The sequence below is a fragment of the Xiphophorus couchianus genome, chromosome 21 (genome assembly GCF_001444195.1).
Source record: "Xiphophorus couchianus chromosome 21, X_couchianus-1.0, whole genome shotgun sequence".
Taxonomy (NCBI): Eukaryota; Metazoa; Chordata; class Actinopteri; order Cyprinodontiformes; family Poeciliidae; genus Xiphophorus; species Xiphophorus couchianus.
The window spans coordinates 9217858-9238803 of NC_040248.1; the positions used below are offsets into that span (position 1 = coordinate 9217858).

The following is a 20946-nucleotide window of genomic DNA, read 5'->3' on the forward strand; positions in this document are numbered from 1 at the left end:
ATGTTCTTTATCTCTTTAAACATTTAGTACGGTGCATCCAGAAACAGTATAAATTGTTGCATTCCTTGTTGTATGTTGATGTATTTTATGTAGAGTTTATCTTTTGTAGCTAAGTTTAGCTGAATTGGTTCAATACAAACATCAGACACCTTGATTTGGAATAAGAATTTAGGTTAATATTTAAGCCCAATTCTGCATTTTTCCCCAATTATTGTTTGAGTCATCTACTTGTAAATAAAAATATGCCTGTGATATGGTCTTTACTTAGACTAACAATAGATATGTATTATCTGGATAGTTTTAAATGTACAAATATATCTTTATCTAGATGGGATAGGTAGAGAAATTGTTCCCATTAAATGGCAAAGCTCTCCAATAACCTCTGCTGTCTCTCAAAATGACATCAATTTATCTAATTTATTTGCTATTACATTTTAATCAGTAAGCTTTTCAGCACACAATCAGTGTTTTATAGCTTCACTTGTGTTTTGGTTTATTGTGCACAAAATATTTGGTGGCAAAATATCAGAATTAGTCATTATGATGTAAAATTAAGTCTACCCATACATACCTACAATTCACAAGTCAGTCTTGGAAAAGCTTATGAAAAGACTTAATTTTTCTCATGAAAAAATAATGAAGTACTTCTACTTCAACTGAAAAATGTTGCTGTTCTTCCCAAAAAAATCCAACTAAAAAACAGGAGAGAACCTTATGTTCCAGCCTGCTTTACAGTTTACTCCACTGTCAAGCCTGTGTGATTTAAATTTAGTCAAATGTAGCTGCCCAGCAAGGTCAGTGTCTGCTGATGTCTGTTTGCAGCCCAAATATTTGTGACTGTGCTGACTGCCTGCCGCCATAAACAATACTCCCAATTACAGGGTGGCATCAAACACACTGCAGATAAAGAAAATCTGTGTGTCAAAACCATGACTCATATTTTTATGAGAAGGAGATTTGCTGTATTCCATGTTTTAAATCAACATCTTCTACCATAAGAATACAACAAACTCAACAAGACAATTTTTAGGTTAAATTTTTCTTCTCCTTTTGTGAGTTTAATAAATTCAGCCTTGGCTCTTTCTGCATGCATGTGTAGTTTCTCTCTGGGTACTCTGGCTTCCTCCTACGTTCTATAAACATGAGTCTTAGGTTGACTGGCCTCTATAAAATTGTTCTTAAATATGCAGGTGTGGTTAACTCTTTGTTGCCCTGGGATGAATTGACATCTTCCTAATGACTACTGGAGTTGGGAATCAGAACGCCCCATGAGCCTGTAAGGACAAATGTATACAAACAAAGAATGAATAAATGAGATTATAAAGTACGTTTATTTATTTGGATGTCCCTCACGGTTAATTAAGTATCACCTAACCAAATCAAATGTTACGTATTATGCTTTTTTCTGGTTGGTGCCAAATCCTGGAACTTGATGTCACAATGATGAGTTAAGATCCTGAGCTTAAAGAAAACACATAACTAAACCCAATATGATCTCAAAGTGCAGAACTGCTTCCTTCTCTGAGCACGCTCAGAGAAGGAAGCAATAGAAAAAAGTCACCTTTTGTTTATTGGTTTGGTGACAGAGTTACACATGGCTGGACTTTGTCATTTTACAAAATGTCATTTTACAAAAGCCTTACATTTTACCTCTGAGTTTAAAATTTGAAAAACATAACAGGAAAGGATCACAGATATTGTTGTGAAGTTTTAAATGGGACATAGATAGGAACATACCTGTGTTAGCTGTAAAGCTGGGGCATAGCAGGCTGTTTCCAGCACCAACCCCAAAGCAGCATTTTAATGGCCCCCATCTATGTGTCAGCTTGTCTAAAAATGCACACCTTATCTTCTTCAAAAAACGTAACTTTAGCCAAAAGTCCAGTTTCTATTGGATTCCACTCTTCTTGGTGTTTGTGTTTAGCTGCCATGTTCTTTGCAGTTATTGTTCTTGATTAAATATAACTTAATATGTGAATAAATTCTTCTATCATTCCTCCCGGTCAGATTTGTATGAGACTTGAGACTAACTTTGTTATCCTTGTATTTTCATAGGCAGTATGAATATTGCCCATTTGGAAAACCAATCTGAACTGGAGCTTTAACTTCCTGGCTGATGTCTTTAGATGTTCCTTCAATATCTCCCATTTTTCTTACAGATATAATGATGGTCTTTATGACCAAACAGTTCCACTTTATTTCCATCAGACCACAGGATGTGTCTCCAAAAATGAAAGTCTTTGTGTCTGTGTGCATTTGCAAACTACAGTTTTTTTATTTGTCCCTTGGAGTAATGGCTTCCTCAATGCTGAGTGGCTTTCAGGCAATGTCAGTACAGGACAAGTTCCACTGTGGATAATGGCCAGCTTACAGTGTAAACTGTGGACTGCGACATGTTATGCATTGAGATAGTAATTTAGGGCAGCTTCATTTAACACAACTAGAACACAACAATAGTTTTTTCCAGCGTCCTGTTAGATCGCTTGTTGAAGCAAAAATTAATCCCCAGTGATCCAGGAGGAGTGTCTTTGTTGTCCATCACTGTTGTTTGAGAATCCTGCATTACAGGCAGAAATGCACAAATACAGTTTCCAACCACAACCTTTGTAAAACATATTGTGATTAATATTGTTATTTTTCTTAACATTAATTAATCAAAATGAACACATTATAGTTGAGGCTCTAATCTTATTGTACAATATGTATGCAATTCTGGTACCAACTGCATGATATAGGGAGCAATTCTTTTCAACATCTGTCTGAAGATGCAACATAGAATATAAAAAAATGTGTTCTGTGTTTTTATTTTTTTTTTAAACAAGATGCTCATCTTACATATTTATATTTCTATGTAAATTTATTTCTATGTGGGATAACATCTTTACCATAGTGAAGTTACTTTTATTTCTTCAAATAGTTCTGCTGAAAATCATAATTGTCTTTAGATCAATGTTCCATTTCTGAAATCGCTAATATTTGTACACTGTAAAAGATAATGGGTGTTAAAATTTATATTCAAATAGAACTTTTTTTTTTTTTAAACCAAATTTAGTTAACAAAAGAAAACAGTAGTGGTTGTAGCATCTTCTGGACAGCCGTATGTGATTTTTGTGAGTAAATTCAAATCTGTACAATTAAGAAGCACTCTTCACCATTGTGCTTAGCAGCGTGCAACAAACCACTCTGAGCTGTAAAACGCCAGGTGTCATGTTGGTTCTTGTTGGTTTCACACAGCGATTCCATTTCCTCCCTGGAATACGTTTTGCATTTCTCCAAAGGACTGAGAGCTATTTCCAGTTTGTTTGCTACACTGACTAATGAGTTCTCCATAAGTCCTGATGACATAATTTGAAGATCGCCAAGGAAAAATATCTAATTATGTAGTTCAGACATTACATACTGGGACTGCGCTCATGTACTTCACTCGACTGGCACCACCTGCCCTCTTTAGATGTCGCACTGACGTCCACACTGTTGAGATGCTGAGCTGGTATCTGTGCAACCCCCACCACACATATGTGCAATGACTCCTTGGTGGGTTAGACTTTAGATACTTATTGTTCATTAGATTAGTTTTAACTAAAGAAATAAAATAAAATAAAATGATTAAAAGCTGAATACAAAAGATTGAGAGATTGACTGAATAATGACGCATTGACAGTAAAAAGTGGGGAAACTCTTCAATGAGATGACAACAAAGAGAAATATGTGGAAAGGATCTTTGTTTTGAAGATTTTAGTCTGCTGTGTGATTAACTTGGTAGTATTCATCTTTATTCTGACTACAGGAGGAGTGTTTGTGCTTCTTGTTACTCTTTTTTGTGCAAATTTAAAATATGGGTTTTTGACGGGGATTTTAGAAGGGAGTGGGACTATACCCCAGATGTATTGTTGTGTAAGTACTGTATGCCAGTGCTTAGGTTTGCTTCATTTTTGGCTGGAACTGCACCAAATATGTTTACACTTCCACTTTGTTTTATTCAACCAGAAGAAAAAACATGCAAAACAGTTCATGAATTTCAAAACAGGACAGTCACCTGAGTACGTAGAGAACTATGTTTTACTTTTAAATGATGCAAAGGCACAGAAGGCTCAATGGAATTTGGTTTGCTCATATTATATTTTTATATTTTACGTTTGAAACAGTATTTATTGTGTTGTTTTCTTTAAAACAGAACAAAAAACAACCATTATTCTCACTGATAAAATAGCACAATGAGATGTTGATATAGCATGTTACATATTAATGTTGTCAAAATGTTATCTTGGTTGTTAGTTTGATGTAAATTAAAACAATCGTTGCTCAGAATATAATCAGAATGTCATATTTTGACATTCTGCTTTTTATAGAGTAACAGAACCAACGTACAGTCAGCTGTTTAACAAACATGCAACTGTAACTTGACAGCAGTCTTACCTTAATATGAGTGATGGCTGGTACTCCTTTAGTTTTCTTGGCATTTTCTGTCTTATTATTAATATTTCCAAACAACTGAATTTGTCTTTCTTTTTACATTTTGTAGCTCTCTTTCAGTCAGCTGACTATCAGTGCACAGTCAGGTAGGAGACTGGCAATGCTAGGCATCGACTACTTGATGATCCGTGCAGTTTCTCTGATGCCTTTCATTAAAAATCATTAAAAGGATTTAAAACGCTAAGAAAAGTATAACAGAAAACTAACACTTTTAAAACCTTAATATCATGTTTTACTGATAACTGTCCATGTCTACCCTTGATAAAAGTGAATCAAACAATGTAAAATGGAATAATCATTTAAACTGGAGGCACCTCTAACTATTTCTATAAAATAAGATAATTATGTTTTTTACACTTTACCATTCTAATTTGGTTATAGGCAGTATAGAATAACTTTCAATAAGTAATCCATGACTTCCTCTTTCTCTTGAGGACAGACACAGTTAATTTTCTCAACCATTTTTGAAAGGTTAAGTCAATTTACATATTTGCATAAAACAAAATAATATTTTGCTGCAGTAGCATTATTTCATACTAAATAAATTGAAAATCCAATCTTTGGTTTGAGTACATTTATTGATTTACTCAAACGATTCTGCATTAAAAGAAACTTTTCTACAAAAAATAACAGGTGTGAAAACAAACTATTCACAAGGTAAATGCATCAAAAGTATTTTTCTTTGATTATACTTTACTTTTTTAAATTGAACCTTTAATTAGTCATGTGTGAGGCCCTGTTTCTTGTACACATTCATTTTAATTAGCCACTTTTCAAAATGGGTAAGATTAGAGAACATAACACTCATGTAGGATGGATGTTTTAGATCAAGATATATGAAAAAAAAGTATTCACTTATCCTTATTCTATCTATAACATATTTATAGTCAGAGCAATAATGAAACAGGTTAAAATAACTAGAGCTATTTTGAACCAGTCGGAAAAATGACTCAAGTTCATCCTGCCACGAAGCACTTTGAAAAGGACGGTGATGGAAGTTAAAAAAATCTCCAAAGCTAACATATACCAATCTACTTCCCTTTTTTATGAAACTATGCTGATACAGTAAAAGATGTATTCATTTAAAGGTTCTTTGTGCACCTTCACCAAGTGTGCCAATAAATATGTAAAGTGCTGCAGACATAAATATTTTTGACCCTTGCTAGCCAGTCATTCTATGCACATCTTTGCTGTATTGAACTTTTGTCTTGCTGTTTTTGGCAGTAATTGCAATGCAAATCACTAAACCACCCGAAATGTGAAATATGTTTCATTTTTTTCATAGTGCTTACTATGTACTATTTTGCACATAGTAAGCAAAAATGTGCGGTATCAAAACTCTTGCGTCGTGCAATGGCATGTCCAAGTCATGCTTATAGAGAAGAAAATGTAGCTTGAATGGAAATTCATAACTCCAGGCTTTTTTTGGACTACTTTATGTCATGAAATAGAAGCCTTGCAGGTTACCCTCTTTCGTTTTTCTTTTTGCATATCATTGGGCTAGAAAACTGCTTCCTCTGTAAACAGATGAACACATCAGGATGCTGCTGTAGTTATAGCAGGGAAGGGAGAAGCTTGTTGTCATGTGTTCATGCAGGTCTTTTAAGACACTGACACTAATTTTCGTTGCACCCAGGGTATAGCTGTCAAGAAAGCCCAAAGTCAGTTGATTTCATTGATTTTTTTTCTTCTTCAAACTACCTTGCAGTAATGTGCTGTGTGACCATTTTGGACTGTGTGTTGATAATACATCATGTAACAGATTTTCTTAAAGACCATCCAATTTTTATTAACTTTTTTTTTTTTTTTTTTTAGCAATTTACAAATTTTAAATTACATTTTTTTAATTGAGAAACTGTTGTGTGAGAGACTTGGTGAATGATTTTTGCTGAAAATTATTATTTCATAAGTGATTTTTTTTATTTTTATTCCACGATTTAAATGTACTCAAATTAAAGGTTGGATTATTCTAAATTTTTCAGTGTAAAATCATGCTTCTGCAATAAAATATACATTTATTTCAAGCTTTTTTATACATCCTTACTGTGGATATCAATAAAAGTGGAGGGTGCTTTAAATTTTAGTTTTTAGATAAAAGTAAGACAACTTCAAAAAGATGTTACAATATGCATTAAAAATGTAGAGATTCTAATTTTTCATTCTGTTTTGAAGGGTCGATAAAAATAACATTGTCAAAGTTTTGTCTGTTTTCACTGTAGATATTGTGGGAGTTTCTTATCTACAAAAACATGCAAGTACGTTAATAATGTATGCATTTTGTTCCTGCAAAGGATTTCTCTAATTCTTCTGCTCCTTTTGAAATCTAAAACCTTAAGTATGTGCATTCTTTAAAAAAAGAGTTGGTGATAAGTTATAACGATAATCGTGCTGGGTGCATGTGTAAATATGACTAAAATAGACAATTTTAGGACAGGCTGTTGGCAATGAGGTTGTTTATTCTCCAAATTTTCTTCTGAGCTCAAACTGAGAGAAAAAACAGGCCATGCACAGCAGAGCACATAATCAAGCATTAGCTAAATAAAGCTTCAGAAATCCCAGGTTATATATTCGTGTGACAATATAACTCAGGCTATCATACCTGCAGTGACTGCATGTTGAACATGAACACCTTTTTAAGGAGGTTAGTGAAGTGAGCAGAGCACATTATTACACTCAACAAAGATGTGCAGGATTTTAAATTGGACATAATCTTCAAAAGAGGGCAGTGGGGAGTCATCAAGTCGTCTGTTTCAAAGATGAATAATTCTTTAAACTCCTGTTGAAAATGAAGGTTCTTCAAAATGACCTCATGTTAGAGCAGCAAAAATGAAACCTAAATAAGTCTCTGAAAGTGTACATGGAGATATTTTATTTTATCTGAAGATACATTTTTATGCCAATTTGTATTAAAATTCTGACTTTTTTGCTGAACACTTGCACTTTATGCAGTTTTGATGCTGACATTATCTGCTCCAGAGGTCAAATAGCACAGGGAAGATTAGGCTTTAAATCAAGTTATAGGTATTGCAACTAAATAAAAATGACTGAAAAGCAGATTTATAAATTGCAAACTGACGGCCATAGCAAGAGTAATTAATGTTGCAAATCAGTCAACAATCAATTAGTTGAAACTCTGAACTTTTCAAAATTTATTACTTCTTAAATCATGCCGATTTGTTTGATTTCACTTCTTAATTCTGTTTTCCAAATTTTTATATGTCATTGTTTTTTAACACTGTTTACATCTAACATCTACTAGCATTGGTCAAGTTAGAAAGATACAACATCAGCTTTTCAAATCATTGACAAGGCTCACCACACAGGGCGCCCTGTGGTCAAGGGACAACCAAATATTGATTCCAATTTCTATTAATTTTATTAAATATTTTAGTGCAGTCATATTCAGTATATTAGGAAATAATTTAAAAGTTTTTGTTAGCAACTCAGTTTACTAAGTGAAACACATCATATAGATTCATTACATGTACTGATGTTTTATTTCTGGTAATTATGTTGATAGCTAAGATTAGAATATTACATCAGATCAATTAAAAAACATTTTTAATACAGAATGCTTATTTCTAAAAATGACTTTTAAGCTGACAAATGAGTCTCATTGGAAGGTTCTAATTTATTGAATATAATTGTATATTATGGTGTTTTTCAGACATGTCGGAATATCCTAAGATATACCATGTTCTTTTTTTCTATAGCATTTTAACATTTAGATTTGGTTAATTCAACATTTTGTGCAAGAAAATTACTAAATGATAAAGTTTATTTAGTGACACTTTCTAATATGGACGTAATAGCCCTCTGCCAACGGTGCCAAACTGCAGAGGGTGTAACAAATTATTCACATACTTTTTTTTTATTGACTTACTAGTTTCAAACATTTCAAAACATCTTATGTTTGGAGTAATTCAATATCTTTTACTCCTTATTCCTTAATTTTTGACCTGACTGTAAGAAAATACTCTGTGCTGAGACTGCAAGAGAAAACTCTGACACACTTTGGCTGGTTAATAATGCTAACGTTGGTATTTGCAAAGAAATTTTCCTTTAATCAAAATGGCCCTTTAACTTATAGATGCCAGTTTGACTTTAGTTTAAAATCTAAAAGTATTTAGTTGGCTAAGTGTATTATTACACATTGCACAGAGATTCTTTAAAATAAAACGTTGATATTTTCAATCTTTTTTATTTTTAGAAAACCAAAAAACATGTTCAATTCTTTATTTTAATGGAAAGCACAATATTTCGACAATTTAAACCCTTTTTTACACTCATTACAAATTATTTGCAAAAATTGTGTTTTTTCTAAAAATTTTCTAAAACTTTTAAAATATAAAATATAATCTCATCCAAATTTGTGAAAGAGGGTTTTTACCTAGGGTGCCATTTGTGTAGAAACCAACACTGGTACCATAGCTCACTGTAAGCTGATGAAGACTCTCTACACTTTTGTGGCAGTGGTATTTGTGTGTGTCGTTGGCACATCGCTCTGTTTACAGACCTACTTATCGGAGCCCACGTATGCTGCTTTATTTGCTGATGTAGATTGGCTTCCAATCTCCGCTTAAACATGAGGCTTTACTGTATGTTTGCTTAACTGTCCAGCCATCCCATCTATTCAAACAGCGTTTCTTTCAGTTAAAGCTGTGTGCTTGCTGGGCTCTTTTTTTCCCCTTTCCTTTTTCTTTTCTTTCCTGGGACCTTTTCTGTTATTTTGGGGACCAGATGGCGAGGAGCATGGAAGAGCCTCTTTGTCTGGGAGCCCCTGTGTGAAAAAAGGTTGTCCTCCCTAATGTAATCAGCAGCACCGGAAGGGTCCATTTTGGGCCGTGAAAGGAGACAATTGGGCCTGGACACGTCTAGATTACAGAAACGCAGGGTTCATCTGCCGACCCTGCCTTCTTTTGACCAAAGTCCTGGTGAGGAGGATCCTCATCTTTGATCAATGGAGGGTGGAGGTGCTGATGCGACCCCGTGCGGGCCAAAGGCCATCCCCTCCCCTACACCATGCCCTGTTTACCCTGTACTTGGCTGCCACTGACACCTCCTTCCGGAAAGAGCCAGGAATGGAAGGGGAGGGAGGTGCTGGCACTCCTGGGGAAAGGGAAGGGGCACCATGACCTGTCTAGACACCGTTGTTTCTAGTTGCTGTGGTGTTGCCAAGGGGATATAATGAACTTTGACCTCAAACATAGTTGGTTAGGAGATGCTGTGGTCAGTCAAGGAAGACAGTTTTTTTTTCTTCTTTATAATTTTCGGAGTTAGAGGTGGGGAAGTGAGGCTGCATATGGATGCAATCCACATTAAACACATGCTGCTTAGAAAGACCACAGGCATGAATTTACTGCCTTATATATTTAATATAGAATTGCACTTTGATTTGAAAACCATTTTATTGGACACAACCTGGATGCACTTGTGGAGTTATTTTTTTTATATATTTGCAGTAAGTAGCCACTAAATCTCTTGTTATAGAAAAATGAAGTAAAAATGATAGTTGCTATGGAAACTTGTTGACTATACGGTATCATTCATTGCTGCGGTTCTTTAATAGAGAGCTTCTTTGCTATCCTATTCATTGTGGCGACAAGATAAACTTTGGTCCATTCTTTGGCTTGTGTGTCACAGCTCCAGCTGTTTTAAACATTTGCATTATTGAGGACTATTCTAATGAGCAAATTTAGGCCACTAGCCTTTATAAAGCATGTTTATTTCATTCAATGCCATGTTTTCCTGTCTTTCCCACTTTGAAGAGGTATTTTTAATAAAACAGTCATGACTGTATGTTTAATTTTGCCCTCTGAATAACTATACTCGGCATAAAGTTTTAGCCTTTTAGGTTTTCAGTTTTAAATTATGCTACTGCAGGAAAAAAAAGATTTTATCAAAGCATACTTATTGTTTTATCCATTTTAAAGGGTGGCTAAGAGAAATTTGCCTCAGTGACACATCATGTTTATACAGGAATACAGAAAGTCAAAAATGACTAAGTCAAAGGTCCTCAACTCTGTAGGTAACGTAAAATAGTAAATTACAAATTTTTTAAAGTATACATTATAAGTTAGTAACTGTTCAGCTACATTTGATTTAGAATAGTTAGGTTTGCCATCACCCACTGTGGTATGAGTGATGAAGTTAAAAACAGCTACAGTTCTTTACTGGTATGTTCTCTCGTCTTTCCAATTCTGCAGACTTGGAATTAACAGGCCTTCAACTGTGTGACCATCCTAAAATGGAAAAGCATAAATTATGTAAATGGTTTAATTTAATTTATTTTAAATGAATAGTAAGGACCGACACCAAATTTGGCAGCACAGATTTAAGAAAAAAACATACAATACTTGAATAAATGTTCTCTTGTCTTTCCAATTTTGAAGAGTCGTGTTAAACAAAACAATAATGTTTTTTTAAGTTGAAGTTTGGCTTTCTAATGTCATGTTCACCTTAATTTGTGTAAAAGATGTGAAATTATGGAGGTTTTCTTTTAAGAACCTTGATTGATTTTTTTTTTAAAACAATGTAAAATTACGAAGGGTAAAACGATGTTTTTATTTTCTTAAGAAAATATATTTGCACTGATTTAAATTCCTCAGTTGTTTCTGTGCATGGTAGTTTTTTATCTAGATGATTCAAAATTACTCAAAAGCAAATGTTGCGAAGTTAGGAAAGCATAATGAATACATTTTTATTTGTGATAGTGTCCTCAGTGAAACGTCTCATGCAACGTCTGTCCTACACAGTACCTGAGTTCGAATGCAATCTATAGTATTGAGTTTATTGAGAACCTGACTGATGGAGCCTCTGCACAGGAGCTGCACTGGTGATTCCACCATCATGGCTGCCGCCATCACCAGCCACGCCCTCTCGCCTGCCATTCAGGAGTGAGTTAAAATGGCAGCATGCAGCAAAATGAGTGAGAGGGTAACAGAAAAAAAAGCAGGGAGACGCCCACCTCAGTGAACAAACATGATCGGCTGAGCCGCAGCTCGCCTCATCTCGTGTGCCAACTCAACAATGTTCTCAACAACGAGAACAATATTTTTGGCTAAATTGCGTCCATCTGTGTCCAGAGTTCAGTCCAACGGGGTAGCATCTAAATTTATGAAAAAGCTAAGGTCTTTTTTACATGACTTTATTGAATTTTACGATACATTTAAATCTTTAGGTGCAGATCTAATACACCCCAAAACCCCAGTTTTGTAACAAATCTTTAGAATTGGGACGTCAGCCGATTTTTACTGCGCACCGGCTGCAACGTGGGGTTGTGTTGAGTCCTTCTGCACCAAATTTTTGCTTTTTTAAAGGTGCGGACTCTGATCTAAATTATTGAAACAAATGTTATTTATTTTTCAACTGCACATATTTCCTTTGAAATATTGTCTGTGACCTTCATTTTTTATTACAGTATGGATTTTGATGCATCAGAACACTTTTATACATGTCCGTTACTAAATTTTACTGTAATTCAGGCTCTATAAGCATGTTATTGTTGAGGTATAGTGTAGTAGGGTTGCACACTTCCACCAGTGTCCTTACAAATACCAGAAACTAGCTGCATGTTCTTCTTTCAGCTAATCCAAAAGTAAAAAGCGGGAAATTTACTCCATTAGTTCCAAAAATCTGTTAATCCAATACTAATATCTTCATTTCAGTGTTCAGTCTCACTACGCAATAACGTAGTGAGTTTGTTGGCAAGATTGTTTTTATTTTTTAATGATTCATTGCATATTGTTGCTGTATCTTAAATGGTAGCTCCTTATCCCATTTGTTTTTACTATGTATCATTTTAAAATTGAAAGTATTTAAATTATGTATGCAATATATATGTGCTTGACATCTTAGTTTAGGCATCTGAAATTATTTTAAATTCCACATTAATTTAAATCACTAAAAAAGAACAAAATGGAAAGATCACAGATTGGCAAAGCCCTCTGCTTCTAGGCTAACATCTTTATGGATGTGATTATTTTGTCATCTCACTAATTAAAGGCTATCTTAATACAGCAACCTGACGCTGTTTCACTAAGCTCAACACTGAACATTTTTACACCCAGTCTGTGCGAAAAGCTTAAATTAAGAAATATACCCTGTCATTTTAAAGCTTGTAGCATTGGCTGCCACTTCTTAACAACTCTATTGCTAGACTTACTATATTCAAGCATCAGTGTGCAGAATTTAAAGGTAAATGTCTATATTTCATTATTTTTAGCTCTTCCCCACTCTCGCTGAATGACACTTTATTATTAGCTCTCGGTGTGTGAATGTTGTTTTTTTTCTCTCCACAGTGCAGAGAGAGCTGTGCTGGTGGACTAGGAGGAAGATGTCACACTAAGGATGGGGTTTTTTGGCGATGATGTTGGTGCTGTTGATGCAGCATCGAGCTCTCACTTTGTGCCTCTGTCAGCTATGATCCGTAACCATAAAGTGAGTGACAGGCCATTCTCCGGGGGGAAAGCAGAGGTCTGAGGTGAGTCAGATGTATCCTTGACCCTGTCTAGCTGTGTGTCAGCAAGCAACATGAACTCAGTAAAAAGCAGGCCTGAACTGGCATGACTGTACATTGTAGCTACATCTTTATTTAGTATGTGTAAGGAGAATGTAACATAAGAAGCAACCAATCTGCTCAAGAGATCTACTTTCTACTGCCTAGACTCCCTTGACTTATGAAATTGTAATGCACCTCATAACTTAATACACTGATGTTTTTCATAGCTTAATTTGCACCTGTGTCCCTTGTGACAACTATGTTTTACAAACCTACCTGAGCTAATATTTTGTAACCAGTAACACTATTTTCTTTCATGCATTAAATACAGAACAGGACACCCAAACCTAGCTTTGGAATAATGCTTTGTTAATCAAAAGCAGGGGCTGCACAGTGGCGCAGTTGGTAGCACTGTTGCCTTGCAGCAAGAAGGTCCTGGGTTCGATTCCCGGCCGGGGTCTTTCTGCATGGAGTTTGCATGTTCTCCCTGTGCATGCGTGGGTTCTCTCCGGGTACTCCGGCTTCCTCCCACAGTCCAAAAACATGACTGTAAGGTCAATTGGTTTCTCTAAATTCTCCCTAGGTGTGAGTGTGTGTGTGCATGGTTGTTTGTCCTGTATGTCTCTGTGTTGCCCTGCGACGGACTGGCGACCTGTCCGGGGTGTACCCCGCCTCTCGCCCGGAACGTAGCTGGAGATAGGCACCAGCAACCCTCCCGACCCCATTAGGGACAAGGGTGAACAGAAAATGGATGGATGGATGGATAATCAAAAGCAGAAGTTTTAGGTTAAAAACTTAGGGATGTCACATAGTTTTGAGCGTAATATATGTTGAAGTTTATGTTTTGAGGTGTGTAGTCACTCTAAACTAATATTCAGGGATCCATACCAAAAAGACAAAATGTTGATAATTGTTTAATTACTGGTAAATGTAGGCTGGTTACCAGTATCAAGGTATACCACGGTGCTAAGAGTTAGTTTCAGTGTTTCAAAAATATTTTGGGCACGCACACAAAGTTGGTGCAGTTTGCAGTCCTTTTAATGACATGTCAGAGAAAGTTTTCTTTGGCATAATATTGCAGTTCCCCTCTAACTTGAGTTTCTGCACACAGCCATTCAGCTGGCTTAAAGAATGCTACTACACTTTTTCATCTTTTACAAGAAAGCAAAATTTGGCAGTTTTGAAATATTTCCAGTTTCAACAAAACCAGGAAATTAATGAGGTTGCTCTGTATTTCAACAGCATTTGGCAAGTGTCTGTCAAGTCTGCAAGCAGCTGACTGTAGGCATAACCTGCGCTGATAGCCCCACTAATTATTAAGTTAATATTAGCGCTGTAAACGTTTCGTCAAAAATGTAAATGTTAAAATTTCTAGTAAACTCTTGTATGCGTTTATTTAATATTTCCACTTTGGTTATTGTATCACAATAAAAATTCTATTGAATTAATATTAATCAACATGAGTAATTAAATAGTAAAATATTTTTTGTTTTAAATTTAAGTATAAATACCAAGAAATATCCATGTTACCATGTTATTTCAAAAACATATCTGTTTCTGGCTAAGCACCAGGAAACAACAGCATATAATGTGTGTCCAAATTTACCTATAAAGTGGTCTAATTTCTTCAAAAATCCTGCTGATTTGGAGAAAGTTTGGAAAGGAAATCTGCCCTGCAATGCATATATGTGCATATGTACAAATCTATAAAATTAAACGAGTATCATTTGCAGAATACTGAGATTGTCAGATATTACAATGGGATTAAATTACACTGCATCTGACTATATAATTTGAGTGTGTTGGAATGAATCTGATTGAAATAAATTGTTTATAACTGTTTATAAATTTAATCTGTTTGCATAAAAATGAGCCTTGAGATGACAGTTGTTGTGAATTTGTGCTACGTTAATCGACTGAATTGAACTCAATTGAATTTGATGGAAATGTAAATCTAGAAGAAGTCAGTTTAGGTTGAATCTCGCAATTTGAACTGTACCTACAAAGTCAGCTCCATAAGAGCCTCAGCCAGTCCTTCAGTTATGTTTCCAAATTTCACAATGCTCTGTTTATCAGCTCAATTGAACTGCATCATGAAATTGGTGCTTTGAAGCACACTATTTGATAATGTATAAGCTTTACTTTCACAGCAAAACCTATGTTTGTAAGGTTCTAGATTGTATGATGTGTAAAATGGATTAGTAAAAATACCGTTTTTTGAAAGACTTTATGGACTTATCAATTTTTTTAATATTATTTAAAAACGATGATAGTCATTTGAGATAATATTAGTAATAAACTGTTGATAATTAATTTTGCTGTTTAAGTTATTTTTAACACTAGTTTTCTTGAGATCTATGACTCAAAATTTTACTAAATGCAATAATATAGCATTTAGCAACTTAGTATCCCCACTGAATGGAACTGTTGTAGTGAAGTTGTCTATTTGATATTAGATAACTCTTATTTTTTTGTGGAGTCTAATTACATGCAGATGTTTTGCCAAAAGACTGATGGACTTTTTGATGTAATTTTTATTGTCATCACCATAAATATCATAAAATGCCTTGATAGAAATTTAAGCCACTTCCAGTCTCCTTAGTTTATATTATGTTTATTGCAACTTACATTGATATCACCATAAGTACCACAAAATATTTTATTAAATTACTTAATGTATATTCCTAGTTTGTGTTACTTTTTTCACAGCTTGTATTGCCTTTGCCATAAATACCATATAATGTCTATAACACATATTCATTATTTACTTTTTTCTGATTTATATGGTAATCACTATAAATGCCACATAATCTTTCGGTCATTTTTGCAAATCTGTAGTTTTTATAACTTTTCCTATAAGTTTTACCAAAAATACAAAATATCTTCATAACATAATGGAGCTATATTTGTATTATCTTGACTTTTATCTTATTCACACAATATTTCAATAATATTTAAAATCATTTTCACTTATTTCTAGTTTGTTTTACATTTCCTAATTACTTATGGGATCTTGACTAAAACCTCACAGCAAATAGCCTGAATAAATTTACTAACATTTATCCTCTTTCCTTGTTTGCATTGCTTTTATGGTGACTTAAAATATAACCGCTACAAATATAACAGAAAGTTGTGCTAAAACTTTATGCTCCTTTAGAGTTTTGATAGTTTGCAGTACTTTTTACTGCAGATCAAGGGTTAGTTTTCAGTGTAAAATAATTATGTTATTATTAATTATAATTCATAATTGCCACAAAAATCACAAAAATCTTTACGTTTCACTTATTCCAAGTTTCTATAAGTTTTACTCTTAACCTACGTAATTAAAATAAGTATTACAAAATATTTGGATAATGTTCAAACTCTACATTTCTCATCCCTAATTTCATATTAATTTATTGTCTATCTATAAATATCTTTATAGCATTTTATGTTCACTTCAATTTGAACTTTTTTCATGACTTTTGTCATCATTGTCATCATCATCACCACCATCATCATAAGCAGCATCACCATAATAAACATCACAAAAAATCTTCAATTACTAGTTGATTTTGCCTTTACTGTGATTTATGTTAGAATTGCCATACTATTATTCATAGTGATTCCCACTGGTCCAGTATTTGCAAATATTTTCTTTGTTTTACCCTTAAGACTTAAATCAGGAAGTATTTTTGAAAATGTAGTATTTAGGCTTGATGTGTACTTTTTTGGTCCATACATACATATATACATACATACATATATACATTGTCTACACATGCCTATCTACATAGGATCACGAAGGGGTTGGTGTCTAACCCCACTGGTCACTGAGTTAAAAAAATAAATAAATAAATAAAAAAGGCTTAGTTTTCAGTGTGCTCAAACTTGGTCAAAATTGGTCTACAAATAAGAGAATGTGGATCTGATGTTTATTAAAAACAACACTCTGAAATTAATTACATTAGTTCTACTTCTTAATGAGCAGAAAGAAAGACTAATAAAAGTCGATTATAGATCAAATGTGTTGCTAGCATTAAAAAAAAAAAACAGTCCACAGGTGTGTTTTCTAAGTGACCCAAAGAATTTGAGCTTAAAAGTTCTGGATCCTTCTTCAAGGGTCACTCAAACCCTGTGTGTGAAATGAGAGTTGCTTGGGTGTGACTTTTACCAGAATGCATCCACTTCCTATTGTCTGCCCAGTCAACTTCTGCAGGCCCCAGTACCCTGACTTCCATACATGAGAGATCAAGGGTTACCAAGGTGCTTTTAGAAAGGAGGGCTCAGTGTGAGAGGGGACAAACTGGTCCACAAAATACTCATTTCCTTTGCATGTTAGATGCCCTAGTGGGGATTCAAATAGGGTCACTGACACTTTTTCCCCCTCCCATCGTTGTCCTTAATGAAACTGTTGCTTGCCTTTGCAATGGCTTGGGACCTCTACAGTATCTGCTGCCTGTACAGTACGCAGCTTGATAATACGGTGAGTATGCCCTAAAGAAAGTTTGTTCAGACTCTGGCTGTTTATTCGACAGTACCAGACAGAGGCACCTCGTGTAGAAAAGGTAAAAGTAGTTCTGTCCACCTCTCATTCTTGCAAAAAAAAAAAAAAAAAAAGAAAACGTTCAGCCACTGAGCCACGGCATTAACTTGTATTCTAACAAGATTAAAATATATTCGTCCTGGGGATTAGCATAGTTAGGTGTCCTTTTGCCTCTTTTTTTCCCCCTGCACTGGTGCGTTGACAGTGGGCTTTGATCTGTGTTGCGAGGCAAGAGTCCTGGCTTGGACCTAGCGATTCGAGTGCCAAGTGTGAAATTGGTCTGATGTCATCCCTATTCTTCACCTTTTACATCTTTCACCACTTTAATTATGTTTCCGCCACAAAGCCTGGGCACCTCTGAGCAGATTCCACTCTGGCCGTAGGAAGCATTCAGAAACTGTGGGTAAATGACACAGTAGGGGAGGAGGAGGATGGTAGGAGAGGTCATAGCAGGATGGGGCCCTTTTGTGTGCCGAGATATATACACTGATACTTTACTTGATGCATCCCACACTCTCTTCAGTAAGTTTAAGTTTCTGTAGTTTTCTTTGGACCAATAGGCCAATAGATATTGATGTACACCAAAGTTTTAAAAAGTTACGGCTTCAAAATCTCCCATAAAATTCTGTCATACTATTATTATCGTTTAAAGTTGAATGACATGCCAGATAAATCAAAATAACTGATAAGAGGTTTATAGAGCATAGAGTAAGGCAGCAATGCACCTCCCCCACTTGGTGCTGTGCACTGGTGGTCAGCTAGCTGGAAGCAGGCTACTGTATGTTTTCAATGTACAATAAAGAAATTCCAATAGATAGTTGTGATTTAGAAATTAAAGAAGCATTAACTCTCACAGCTAGCGTGTAACTAGTGTCTGCTAAGCAGCAAATTGCAGTCTGGCCACTTTAGCAGGTGGTCTGACTGATAAACAAGCATAATATCAACTTGTTAAATTTGTGCTAGACTATAAAGAGCAGATCAGCAATAAGAGATACTATTCAACAAAATAAACCCTTGATTTGAAAACTAATTCACCATGTATTATTAAAAAACAACATAAGATCTAATTTTTAACAGAGCAAAATTTTTGGAGCTCACCAAAGGAGCAATTAATGCTGAAACCGCCACTGTCTGTAGGCACGGGCTGGCATCAGATTATTAGGTACTATAACTGAAAAATAAAAACATTTTATGGTTTCACACTATTAACAAAAAATCAGAAAAAATATGGGACAGTTTATTTTAAACTGAAAACTAGTTAATTCCACTGTCTAAGATTACCTAGCAGAGCGATTATTGCACTTTTTTTGTGTGTTTTCTCTAATGCTTATTGGCTGTTCTTGTTTCTCCTGACTGAAAATATTTTCCTACCGCCTAATTTGTCTTTATTGTAATGAAAGGGAAAGTGTAGTAGGATTTTTTCAGCCAGGAGTCCAGCAGTGCGTAGCAACAAGTGGCGGAGGAACAGAACTGTGTTACTAAATACAGACATGGAAAAATAAAAACACTAAAATCAGTATGACAGAAAGGTTTTGTGCTCCGCCCCTTTAAAATCTTGCTGTGTCAGTAATTTACCTATGCTTAGTCTTCCTGTGTGAAATATGTTATGTAACACTGTAAAACATTTATTAATGAGAAAGTATTGCAGTGTAAAGGTCAATAAAATGTAATGTTAACTTAAAACTTGTTTAACATTTTTGTTTTCACTCCGCCTGAATTTTACATGAGACGTCTATTTTGACTGTAAATACCTTATATATTATATATTGCGTTCTCAGTATGTCTTTCACGTTAGAGGATTGTTTGTGGTGCACCACCTCCCATCTTCATTTCCTGTGCAAATAATTATCGGTTTCTCTGCGGATGTGCCAATGTGAAAAGATTTAAAGAGTCATAAGATATCTTTCTCATAAAGCGATAAAAGATGTTTAAAGATGGTGGATGTCCGTTTCCTTCTTGGTCTCCTCTTGGACTCTCTATTAGCATTAACTTCCAGGATCAACATATCTGAAATCATACTAAATGAAGACATGAGTAGAGTTATCTGCTGCAGGTAAAATATTAACTGCTTGTATCTTTTGACAGAATCTCACTTGAGACATCTTTAATCTCCTTTTCCAAACCATCCACAGATGACGCATTTTCTCTTAATTTCCAGGAGAATGCGCCCATGTTGCTAAACAGCTTTAGTTTCTGTTCATTCATTGGTGTCCCTATCTGAACTTCCCGCAGCTCCTCTTCCTGTGAACATTCAGATGAAGATTCCTATTGGTTGAATGAAGGATCAAAACAACAGTGGAGTTTGAATGTGTGCGTGTATACACGCGTGTATGTGTGTGTGTGTGTGGGAGAGAGAGAGAACTAACAGAAATGAATGGAGTCTGGGGAATGTGTGGGAGAATAAAATGAAATACAGTGATAAATGTGTGTGGGGGTGTGTAGGTGTGTGTAAGGCAGACTTAGTGTATGAGTTTAGAGAGTGAGAAAGCTGTGTGTGGAGAATGGGTTACTAAGAGAGGCGGAGGTGGGGTAGGGAGAAGGAGGGAGGGAAGGGGGGACAGCCACCTGCAGCCATGACGGGCTTTGACCTTCATTGCTCTCTTTACCCTCCCTTCCCCCACCCCCTCCCTATCTCCCCCTCTCTGCTCCCCATTTCTGCCTCGCGATAGAAGCTCAGGCTCCTTTCAGAGGCAGCGAAGAAGACTGACCGTCTCGAAGACAGTGCTGGGAGCAGCCCCCAATCTGCTCCAACGCTAGTCGCTGGCCGTTAGACATGGCGTTCAAAGACTAGCGGTGCAAGTATGGAAATGCAGATAAGGCATTGTTGAGGAAACATGCCTGGGAATTGTTCAAGGTTTTCACTTGCATAATGTTTGGATGTTTTTTTGTTGTTTTTTTTGCAAATGTTTTAATCTGGAAACTAATGAATGTGATTTTGATTAGATTTCATGGAGATTTCTTATGTTTACACATACATTTGTGAACATGTAATGTATTTTTTTGAGTAAACCAACATAATAAAGGTTTTATGTATGTATACTCACTAGACGACTACAAAAAGAGCCAGAAACCTACTCATGTATAATCTCCAAGGTTTTATTTACTCTTTTCCGGCTTTTCAGGAGGCAGTTAATTACACAATTAATACATGATACAAATTATGTACATTTATACCAAAGAATACTTCCAACATAAAATAAAAAATAGCATTGTATTCTACAACTCTGTGTTGTAATTTCATTTAAACATGTTCATATATAGATAGATATACGCTGATGAGTAAATTCATAATGTCGTACCAGCAGTTCTCATAAAGGCATTAAAACTTGAGTAAGTCTGCATTTGAAGTAACACTGCTTCTCTGATTCGGCACAGTTCTGTTTCAGGAAAAAAAGTTCCAACTCGAACTTTTTAAGGCAAAGTGTGTTTCTGTTTGGTGGATTTTTCT

At 35.2% G+C, this 20946-nt stretch overlaps 1 long non-coding RNA gene across 1 annotated transcript in view; it reads left to right on the top strand.

Moving 5' to 3' along the window:
• The window catches only part of LOC114136777 (uncharacterized), a 30677-nt gene extending 9960 nt beyond the window's left edge, over positions 1-20717 (top strand). Inside the window, exons 4-5 of the long non-coding RNA XR_003593873.1 lie at positions 12774-12955; positions 20168-20717. This is a non-coding gene — a long non-coding RNA (uncharacterized LOC114136777). The remainder of the gene's footprint in view (positions 1-12773; positions 12956-20167) is intronic.
• Positions 20718-20946: the final 229 nt, after the last annotated feature.